Source organism: Octodon degus, unplaced genomic scaffold, assembly GCF_000260255.1.
Source record: "Octodon degus isolate 3935 unplaced genomic scaffold, OctDeg1.0 scaffold00085, whole genome shotgun sequence".
Taxonomy (NCBI): domain Eukaryota; kingdom Metazoa; phylum Chordata; class Mammalia; order Rodentia; family Octodontidae; genus Octodon; species Octodon degus.
The window spans coordinates 1,262,849-1,273,510 of NW_004524661.1; positions in this window are offsets into that span (position 1 = coordinate 1,262,849).

Sequence of the window (10,662 nt, forward strand, 5' to 3'; positions counted from 1 at the left end):
TTTTTTTTTTTTTTTTGCAGAACTGGGGATTGAACTTAGGCTCTTGCACTTGCCAGGGAAGTGCTTATTCCACTGAGCCATCTCTCTGGCCCCAAATAGACTTTTTTTTTCAGAACCGGGGATTGAACTCAGGCCCTTGTGTTTGCCAGGCAAGTGCTTTATAGGCTTCTTTGGGAGAAATCACTATCTGATTTTTCTTGGAACTCCTATGGCCAAACATTCACACTGTGACCAGTGCACAACCAGTGGTTAAGAAATGGTTATTGCATAAATAGGTCTTTCCAAAGTTTGACATTTTACAGTATGATATTTGCTAACTTTTTATTCAGGAAAGTTTCCAACCTTATTATATATTTTGATGAGATTAAAAATAGCACCATGACCAAGAACAAAATGGATACTTCCCTCCATGCATGTGCCCGTGTAACCACTTTCATGCTTCTCCTTTTTCTGTTTAATTATATCCAATTTCCCCACATCCTGTGCTGCATCTTATGCTCAGTCCATTCCTTTGATGAGCTCAGAGTCTGAAGAGAAGGAAGAGTAACCCACTCACTCTATCTGCCTGGGGGGTTTCTCAGCACATGGGGCTTACAGTACTAAAAGCAGGCCTATTCTAAGAGCACCAGGGATGGCTTATTGCCAACATGGGAGAGACTTGAGTTAAAAGACAAGCTCAGTAGAAGTGATCCCGGTGCTGCAGGAGCTTGAGGATGGTGGGCCCGTGAGTTGATGCCTGAAAAGTATCTCTGAATTATCCAGAGAAACTGAGTTTATTTAGAGTGTGGTATGGGCTTATATCATTAATTCGAGAGACTAGAAACACACAATATGCAATGTCTTGGTCACATAGGGGTACGGGGCTCTTTGGGAAAATATAAGTAGTTTATATTTAATCATTGATGTAATTCAGCTAAGTCAGGCTTTGTTTGGTGGTGGCGATGTGTGTGTGTGTGTGTGTGTGTGTGTGTGTGTGTGTGTGTGTAAAGGGTGGGCAAATTTCAGTCAGAGGCTCTAATATATACAAAAGCCTAGCTTGACAAAGGTCAAGGACTTACAATCACTTCTGTAAGAGTATCCCAACGGCAGAGAGGACAAGGTATGGCAAAGATCAAGGCTGAGAGACAGGCTGGACGGATCATGAAGGGTTTGTGAGGCACCTGAGAGCCTGAGCGCATCTGACAGGTGTGGTGCTGGGGAAACCAGTGGTCACTGTGACACAAAGGAGTGGCATGGGCCCATCTGTGCTTTAGCTACATCATTTTGGTTGCACAGGTCAGTGATGGGCCTGAGATGCCCAAAACTGACAGCAGGGGGATAACAAGGAGGCTGTTAAACTTGCCAGATGGGGCAGGGAGTGACCATGACTAAGACTGGGCAGTAATTATGTAAGTAGAGAGGAAATGCCAGTCAAAAGACTGAGACAACAGGATCAACAGGGTAGGCAAAGGTGCATAAGAGCATGCGGCCCCAGATGACTCCTGTGCCTCTGGCTAAAGCTACTGAGGCGGCTGAGGTTCCAGTCACAAGTTAGGGACACAACAAGAAGTGTGGAAGGGATTCTTTCAGATTTCTGGAGGTGTTCTAGGGGCTGGTGAGGACTGTGCTCCGGAAGGTCCAAAGCATGGGAGCTGAGCACATCCACAGAAGTTCAAACTGGAAGAGCTCTGGGGCCCACACTAAGCCAGCCACATGCTCTGGGGAGGGAGGAAGCTTGCAGGTGATCATGAGGCGAATGGAACAACTCATGAAAAACTTGGTTATGAAGGGAAAGAAAGAGCTAGAGTCAAAAAGAGAGATTAAAAAAGAGCTAGAGCAAAGAAGAGCCAGAAAAGCTGAAGCAGGAGGAGGCCTTGTGGTCAAGGTGCCCTTCAGATTCCCTCTTCTCTGGCTTGGGTCCCTCTGCACATGATCATGGTCGACCTTCTGTATCAAGGTGTTCTACACCCATAGCTTCAGCTAACCTAGGAGTGAAAATACTCAAAATATTCCCTTGGTATTGGACAGGAGCAGACTTCTTTCCTTGCCATTATTCCCCAAACAGTGTAACAATTGTTTCCATAGAATTTGCATCATATTAGGTTGTATAGAGAGTGCAAAGACCCATTAAATTCTACAGAAGGCTGTGCATAGGTTATGCACAAATGCTAGGCCATTTCATCTTTTCTACTTTTTATTTTTCTTTCACTAGTACCGTACATGTCTGCAGAGCATGAAGTTCATGTTCTTCTTAGAGGTGAGGCACATGTACGTGGCACACCTGGTTTCTCCTTTTACATCCTTTTCCCATCCCCCTGCTTCCTTCTGTCTCTAAATGCCCTTCATTCTTGGTACTCTTACTCTTAGTTCATGCTTATGACATGTTCACATTCACGGTGGACACTTGGTTCCCATGTGTGGATAGCTCAAATCCTCTTACATCCTCTTCTCCTCCGCTTCAACCTTCCCCCTCGATGTTCTGGACCTCTTTCTGTTTGCAAAAGACCTACTCCCTTATTGCCTTCTATCCCTTATTCATCTTCCTCTTTGTCTGTACTACACTTTGCCTTCTTCAAATAAGAGATATTGTACTGTGTTTAAGCTTGAGTGTCTGATTTATTTCACTCAATATTATATTTTCTAAGTGCATCCATTTTCCTACTCTATACCATTTTATATAAGGGACTTGAACATGTGTAGATTTTGGTAGCTCTCAGGAGTCCTGGAACTAATTTACATAGATACCAAGGAATAGAAGAGTGTTGGGAAAGTTTGTCTGCTTCATTTCTGCAGTACATAGCAGGTATTCAATGAATGTATATGGGACACTAGACAGAGAACTTAATTAAAGATACAAAATTGCAACCACCTGGAAATTTCCATTCACGTTGTAAAGAACTAGATATGGTTTAGCAAGAACTCTTAGCTTTCTAATGTCACTGATATCTTACTTGTATAGTTTCAGGCCTTTGAAAATCAGGAGGTGAAAGAGACTGCTAATTGAAATCAATATCCATTTTCACAAGGCTTCTAATTTACAGTAATGTTTACAGTCTGGTAATTAGCAATAATTAGAGTCTTTGGTAAGGTCCATCATCTACCACAGAAAATAAATATTTTCCAGCCATCAATCTTTGAAATAAAAGCCAGATTCATCTCAGAAATAAATTTTGGATAATGAGAAACTGCAAAAGACATATTTGATGAAGGGTATGGTAGAAAACAAAAGTTACATTCTTTATAAATTAAAGTTAGGAATCTACTTCTTACAAAATTGATGGAATTGGATCGAGAAACATAATCAGGACCTCATCTGTGTTATGCCACTAGAATAAAATAATGCAATGAAGCACATCGTTCACCTTTCCTTAAACCCTTCCAGTGTTGAAGCTCTGTATCTTCTCAGAATCTTGGCACCTGCTCCTCCTCAGCATGAACACTGCTGTCTGAGGTAGTCTGTCTGATGGCAAAAGCCTGATGTAGTTAGAACTCTCTTTCATCAAGAAAGAGCAAAAGGGGAGAAAGCACAACATATGTGAGGAACCACCGTAGAATAGTTGTTTGAAAGACTCAACAGAAGAGTAACTCTTTGAAAATGATTCATTGCAGGGCTGGTGAGATGGCTCAGTGGTCTAAAGCACCTACTTTGAACAAGCTTAGCAAAGCACAGGGACTGTGGTTCAACCCCCCAGCACCACATGCCAGCCAGCCCCGCCCCCTGGTGGGCTGAGCTGGCCACACACACACACACACACACACACACACACACACACACACACACAAATAAATGAAAAATTAAAAAAAAAGAAAATGATTCATTGCAGAAAATAGAAAAGAAAATAAGGATGCCAGTTAACATTCTCCATAGAAGACAAAAGAGAAACTGATCTTTTCAAAGAAGAATTTGAAAGCCATAAGGCAAATATAAAACAAGAGTTTTATACATGGGAAAAGTGCAAGGAACTGTAAGCAAATTAAAAGCCCCAAATGAAATGAAGATCTACAGTAAAAGCAAGGAAAGGTTAAGCTAAGGAATGGAAATAAAAAGAGTGAAGAAGAAATAAAACAATAGAAAGTCTTGAAGAGCTCTTGAGCAACAGCCCAGAACTTTAAACAATGAGACAGTAAGGAAGCTGACAATGCGGTCTGACCTAAGGGTTGCTTCTGTCCCTGAGCAAGAAATCAAGCTGAAGTAAAAAGAGTGATTTCAGACTCACTGCAGATACAGTTCCTGGGCTGAAAAGGCCTGAGTTTGTCCATCTGAACAGCTCATCACATTTCTAGCAAAGCCATAGAGGAGAGGGACTATAACTAGACCATACCTTGACTCAAAAGACCGTAAGCATCCATACAGAAAAAAGCAGACTGGATGGGATTCTAGCAGACTTGAGTTCTCTTGAGTAAACTTGAACTTCAGTAGACAACAGGAAAATGTCTACAGACTGAGCAGGAAACTCTGTCAACTAATATTATCTATGTCTACCTGAGTCCTCTTTCCTAAATGCAGGTATCAGGAAGACAGTCCGCACTAGGTAAGAACTGTGAAAGAACATGCAGAAAAGAAGTCAATGCTTAACATTTACTGAATGTCTTTCGTGTATGAGGTGCCATTGTGGGGAATGAGTGAAGAAAACAGGTGGGTTCCTGCAACCAGGAACAATACAGCAATAAAAATAACCAAATAAACAGGTAGTTGGTATATTAGGTAGATGATGACGTGATGATAAAGAAAGGGGAGCAAGAGGGGAAGGCGCATGAGGTGGTCCTACCTTAAGTAGGCATTCACAGAGAACTTTGTACAGTTCTAAAGAAAGACCAAACCAAGGTCAGGAAGCAACACGTTACAAGAAAAGGGACTTTGCTTCCCATGCATGAAACAAACAGAAAGGTACAGTGGAGGCAGAAAGATATGTGAAAGGTGAATGTGGACAGTGAATTGGGTAGCAGACCATGCACACCTAGACCTTGAACTAGGATGTTTAAAACTTAGATTTAATTTTAAACATGGGGAAAATTGCATGGATTTTGTCAATGGAAGAGACATGATCTGGCTTACTTTTTTTCAAAATACTACCTTGGTGTTCATATAGAAAATAGGGAAGGATAAGGATTGAATAAAAATGGAGACCAGTTAAGAAAGCTACTGCTGGGCCTGGGGATGCTAAAATCTCAGCACTCTAGGAGTGTCTGAAAATTTGGGCATGGTCTGAAGCAATCTAGTTCCTTACTGAGTTCCTATCTGAAAGTAAAAAAGCAGAGGAGGGGGGGTCTGAGTGTGTAGTTCAATGCAAAGTACTGGAAAAAAGAAAAGAAAGGATTTGTACTAGCCCAGGTGACCAAAGGGGGTGACCTAAATTAGTCAGCTGTGGAGCCAATAAAATGACCATGTTTGGGGTATATTTTTAAAATATTTGCTCATGGATTGGTACTCAATATAATTGAAATAAAAGTAGATGATAAAATTGATGACTTGAAAAATAAATAGATGGGATATCATTTTCTGAGATAAGGGCAGTGGGAAAGAAGGACAGAAGGGGAAAATAAAAAGCTTTTGTTTTGAGGAAGTTTTAAATGAGTATTAGAGATACTTACTAGTTAGAATGACACCAGCTACTATAACATAAATCTCAATATTTCAATGACTTACAGTACGCTTATTGCTCACAGGTAATAAGCCAGCACAGGGATGCATTTTTAATAATGGGACTTGCACATTGTGGATCAAGGACCAGGCTTCTTTCCTCATGTGGCTCCAACTTCCACTAAGGCTATATGGCACACACACATGGCAGAAAAGAAAGTGGGAAAGACATTGTGGGAAAGAATTAGTGACATGCCCCACTTAGATGGTTGCCATGGTTGAGTGACTCCCTGGATATATGTGTTCTATGGTGGTCAGTGCCAGTGTCATGGATGGTCAGTCATCCCTACCACAATGTTCAGGTGAGAATGCTGGTGGCAGGGAGAATGCAAGAATGGCAGTGGTGGCAAGACTAGGGTTGGAGACATGCTGTTCGGAGTCACTAGCATGTATATGATATATGAAGCCATGGAGACTGAATTGGACTGTTGGGGTGGGGGTAGGTCCGCCGCACCTTATAGCCAACCATTGGCATTGCCTTAATGATAGATAGCTTGTTTGTTCAAATATTGTTTCTAATCACTTTCACTGTCGATTGGCACCACAGCCCCAAAGAGTACATAATAGCTTCTTATGTGTCCTTCTAAAACAAATTATCTATCTAGCTATCTACCTATATATCATCTGTTGATATCCCTCCAAGATCAAACATAGTCATATGCCATGCTGAAATATTTTCCATCAAAATGAACAGCATACATGATGGTGGCCCCACAGGATATGATGGAAATGGAACCAGAGAAAGGAGTGATGCAAACAACATTAAGAAGTTTTGTTCATGCACCAATTCCCCCTGGTGAATGCAATCTGCAAAGATGTACTAATAAGATATTTTTTAAAAATTCAAAGATCATAATGGACCTGAAAAACCCCTAGTGTCCTGTGATATCCTAGCACAATGCACTACTCACATGTTTTCAAAAAAGCTGATGTAAACGAACTTGCTGGAATATGTTTAGACACACAAATCCATATATTCGTGTTACCATTGCCTACTGTATTTAACATTGTAACTCACTGCATAGATTTGTAGCCTAGGAGCAATAGGCTATGACACATACCCTACGTGCATAGTAGATTTGTGTAAGCGTAATATATAACATTTATGCAATGGCAAGCCTAACAACACGTCGCTTACAAAATATTTGAATGATAAACCCATATACTTCTGTAGATGCATACATATATTCCTATGGAACATAATTGCATATACATATATCTTGGGCCATGTAAATAGATTTTTTTCATGTAAACAAAGTTTTTAGATTAAAAAAATGAGACCATACCATATGCGCTAGTTTTGCATCTAATGTACCTTATATATCTGCGTAACAAGGCAGAGTCTCTCTCTCTCCCTCCCTCCCTTTCCTCTCCTTCCCTCTCTCCCTCCCTTCTTCCCTCCAATCAGAAGTTGCCTCATTTTTTGTATGGATTTAAGGATTTAAAACAGCTTCTCATTAATTGACAATTAGATTATTAATTTATTAATTTATTTTTTTAATTATTTTCTTTTTTTCTTTTTTGGCAGAACCGGGGATTGAACTCAGGCCCTTGCCCTTGCCAGTGAAGTGCTTATTCCACTGAGCCATCTCCCCGGCCCCTGATTCTATAAATTGATTAATTTATTTTTTTAATTATTTTCTTTTTTTCTTTTTTGGCAGAACCGGGGATTGAACTCAGGCCCTTGCCCTTGCCAGTGAAGTGCTTATTCCACTGAGCCATCTCCCCGTCCCCTTTATTTTCATTTTCTTTCTCTTCCCATGCTGTAGTGAACAACCTGACACATTACTTTCAAACACAAATATAATACAAATCTATCTGTAAGGTAAAAATTTGACAAAGTAAATGGCCAAGTCGAAGAGCGTGTGCATCTCATTATTTTTATTGCTCTCTGAAAAGGCTGTACCAATATGCATTTTCACCAACAGTGAATGAGTCTTTATTAGCATTGTAACTACTTGAAATATAAGAAATAATTGCATATGTTGATATTGAAATATATTTAAGGATGAGTAGGATACTCACTATATTATGCATATGATTTTAACTTTAATTTCTTTAAAATATGATCTATACCTTAGTATTCAATGTGCTATATTTATCTAATGCAAATCTTATTTAATTCAAAAAAGCATTTCATAATACACATTCTAAGTCTCTTAATTGAGTTCAAGTAGAACTGCTTGTCTCAATATAATCAATATAATACCTCCATAGCCTTTCAATGTGACATACACAATAAAGTATATTAAATATATATGTATATACACACACATATATACATATATGTATATATATATCATGTAATAAGTGAAATGTATTCTCTTTAAAAGTGTCTATCTTACTTCTCCCAGGTTTCATTGCAATGCAAATTTTTTTATAATAATGCAAATTTTGTATTATGGTTCTTAGTACATTTTTTCTTGCAGCTAGATCTTTATTAAACTCAGTCAAAAGCTTTGCTTTTCATGTTTTGAATAGGCGTCATAATTATCTAATGCAACCACTCCAAAAATCAGATTAGTAATTAGCTGGACCAGCTGATTGGTATGACTTCCTGGATGCTGCTCTTTAATGTTGAACATTTACTTTGTGCTTGAAGGATTTGTTTGTGTGTTTCCTACGTGTGATGAGAGCTTTGCGATAATTAGCTCCTAAGGGATGTCGTATTCCAATAGTTAAGGAATAATTACAGCCGTATGAGAAGTGAAATGGCCTCGGCTTGCTTTTGTTGCGGTATAATTGTATGCAACAAGTCCAGGAGGCATCTCATTTCAAATTGTGATAGTGAAGATATAGTTCTCATAAGAAGAAAAACAGATGAATTTGGCAAAATGGCAAATTGTTAACATTTTTAAAACAAACAAGCAAATCACCCTATTAAAAAAAACCCTTGTGTTATTTCATTAGTTCCTAATCTTGATTACAAATTAAACTGTGGCAGAGGAAGAAGCCATAAGGTTAGAACTACAGAGAGACGGAACTTGATGACAAGGTGCACATCAAAGGACATCAGGGGGACGATGACATTGAAATGGCTGTTAATTGGTGCCAACCCAAAAAAAGAGGAGCAGAATGGCGGGCCAGTGCTCACAAATAACATAGGTTGGGGCAGAAGCGAGCATAAAACACAGTAAAAGGAATACATTTTCTTCAGTGTGCTTCTTATTGGTTTCAAGATTTGATGGGGGAGAGTTTTAAATCAAGCTGTAGTAAAATAATTTTTCCTCCATGAAAATGTGAGTGGTAAGAGGATACTACTTGATATAAAACAACCCAGTGGCCAATGTTGATGCTACAATGCTGCATTCCAAACCACCTCCAAACTATAGCTTAAAATAGTGAACATTTATTTATCTCCAAGGCTGCATCTTGACATGTGAAATAACTCAAGTCGGCTCCACATATCCTGCTTAGACCCAGGGCTACCATCTATACCACAGAGAACCACAGATAAACAAAATCCAAGCCAAAATTGTCTAAGATGCACAAGGCTGCTGCTGGTGACATGTCTACCAAGCTCTCATTCATCAACATGTTCACATGCCCCAGCTCCCAATCCATGGGGAGGAGGAGAAGTAATGTTGTGCTCAAATGCAAGGAGAAGGGAAGAAAATACGTACTAACATGTCATTTGGGTCATGGCAGGAATATGTGTTGGTCTTGATGGCTGAGATTATCTCTCCCATTGACAGAGATGAAGAAAAGGTTTTCAAATATTGTGATTTTTTTTCCCATTGGCCTTTGACTGCATCAAGCTAAATCGGAAAATGTTCAAGAAAAGAAGTATTAAGATGAGGCCATTTTGCACACAGCACAAGCTGTCATGGGATTGCACAAAACCACATTTCATGTGAAGTGAGGTTTTGTTCAGCAGAAGTAGGAAACCAACACAAGTAAGAGAACATCTTACATCTGTCCATCTTGCAATTCTTCTAAGGCAAAGGATGCTAGGTGAAAAGTACACTTGTTCTAGAAATGCCAAAACTTTAAATTTGCATTGGTCATCATTAATCACAATGCAAAATCTGTGAAGTATCCTGTAAGATTGCTTATCAAAAAAGCCCGAGGCAGTGTCCTCACAGTTGGAGTAAGCTTAATGAACTCTCTTGCCTTGGAAATGGCTGAGCTGGGGTTGATTTGAAATGACTGTAATGTTACAGAACTGCTTTGGTCAGGGGATATCACCCATTCCAGTTTCGCTGGTCCATTTCCTATTCTTTTGAAGCAGATCATGGAGGAATTCCCATGAATTCCTGAGTCTCTCCATCAAATACTGGAGAAAATCAAGATGGCTTCTGGATGTCCCTGGTTTTGTCCACTAGACAGAGGATAATAGAGAACTTGTTGCTTGTTTTAGAAATTGCGGTGCCTCTTGAAAACAATAAAAGCATTGCCCAAGAGAAAATTCAAAATCTCTGTATATTTGGATGGTGCCTGCATCTCCCTGGGACCCACCTTTCCCAGCATTCTGATGGCTTCTTGCTACAAACATCTGAGGCTCTCTACCTAAGAACATTACCCGGATACTACTGTAGGCTTGGTTCAGGCACCAGAGAAGTCAGTGTCTCCAGGGGAGCAGGCTTTACTGAAGAGTGATAAGTGGATATTGATATTTAAGTATGGAAGCTTCCTCACTCTGGGCTTGGTAATCTCTGAAGTTTCTCTATACTCATCAGCAGACCTGAGCCCAGGAACCCGATGGATAATGCACCCTTCACTGCTGTCCTCTGTTCCTTTTGCATGTCCTTCCCGGGATCCCCTCCAAAATAAACTGCTCGCTCTTAAGTCCCCACGTCAGGTGCTGTTTTGGGCAAAGCCAACCTGAGACCCTGTACACCTACAAAGCTTGATGTCTCATCTGAGTTTTGTACTTGGTGTATAAAGTATCACTGTACCTGTTCCTTACTTGCTGCTTTTCTTAGACAGTCTGCCAAGGACTCTGACCATCACCTGCTCAACTCCAGGGGAGGGATATCAGAACCAGAGTCCTAACTTACCACCATTCCAAAAAATGGAAACAGATGGGGGGGGGTTGTCTT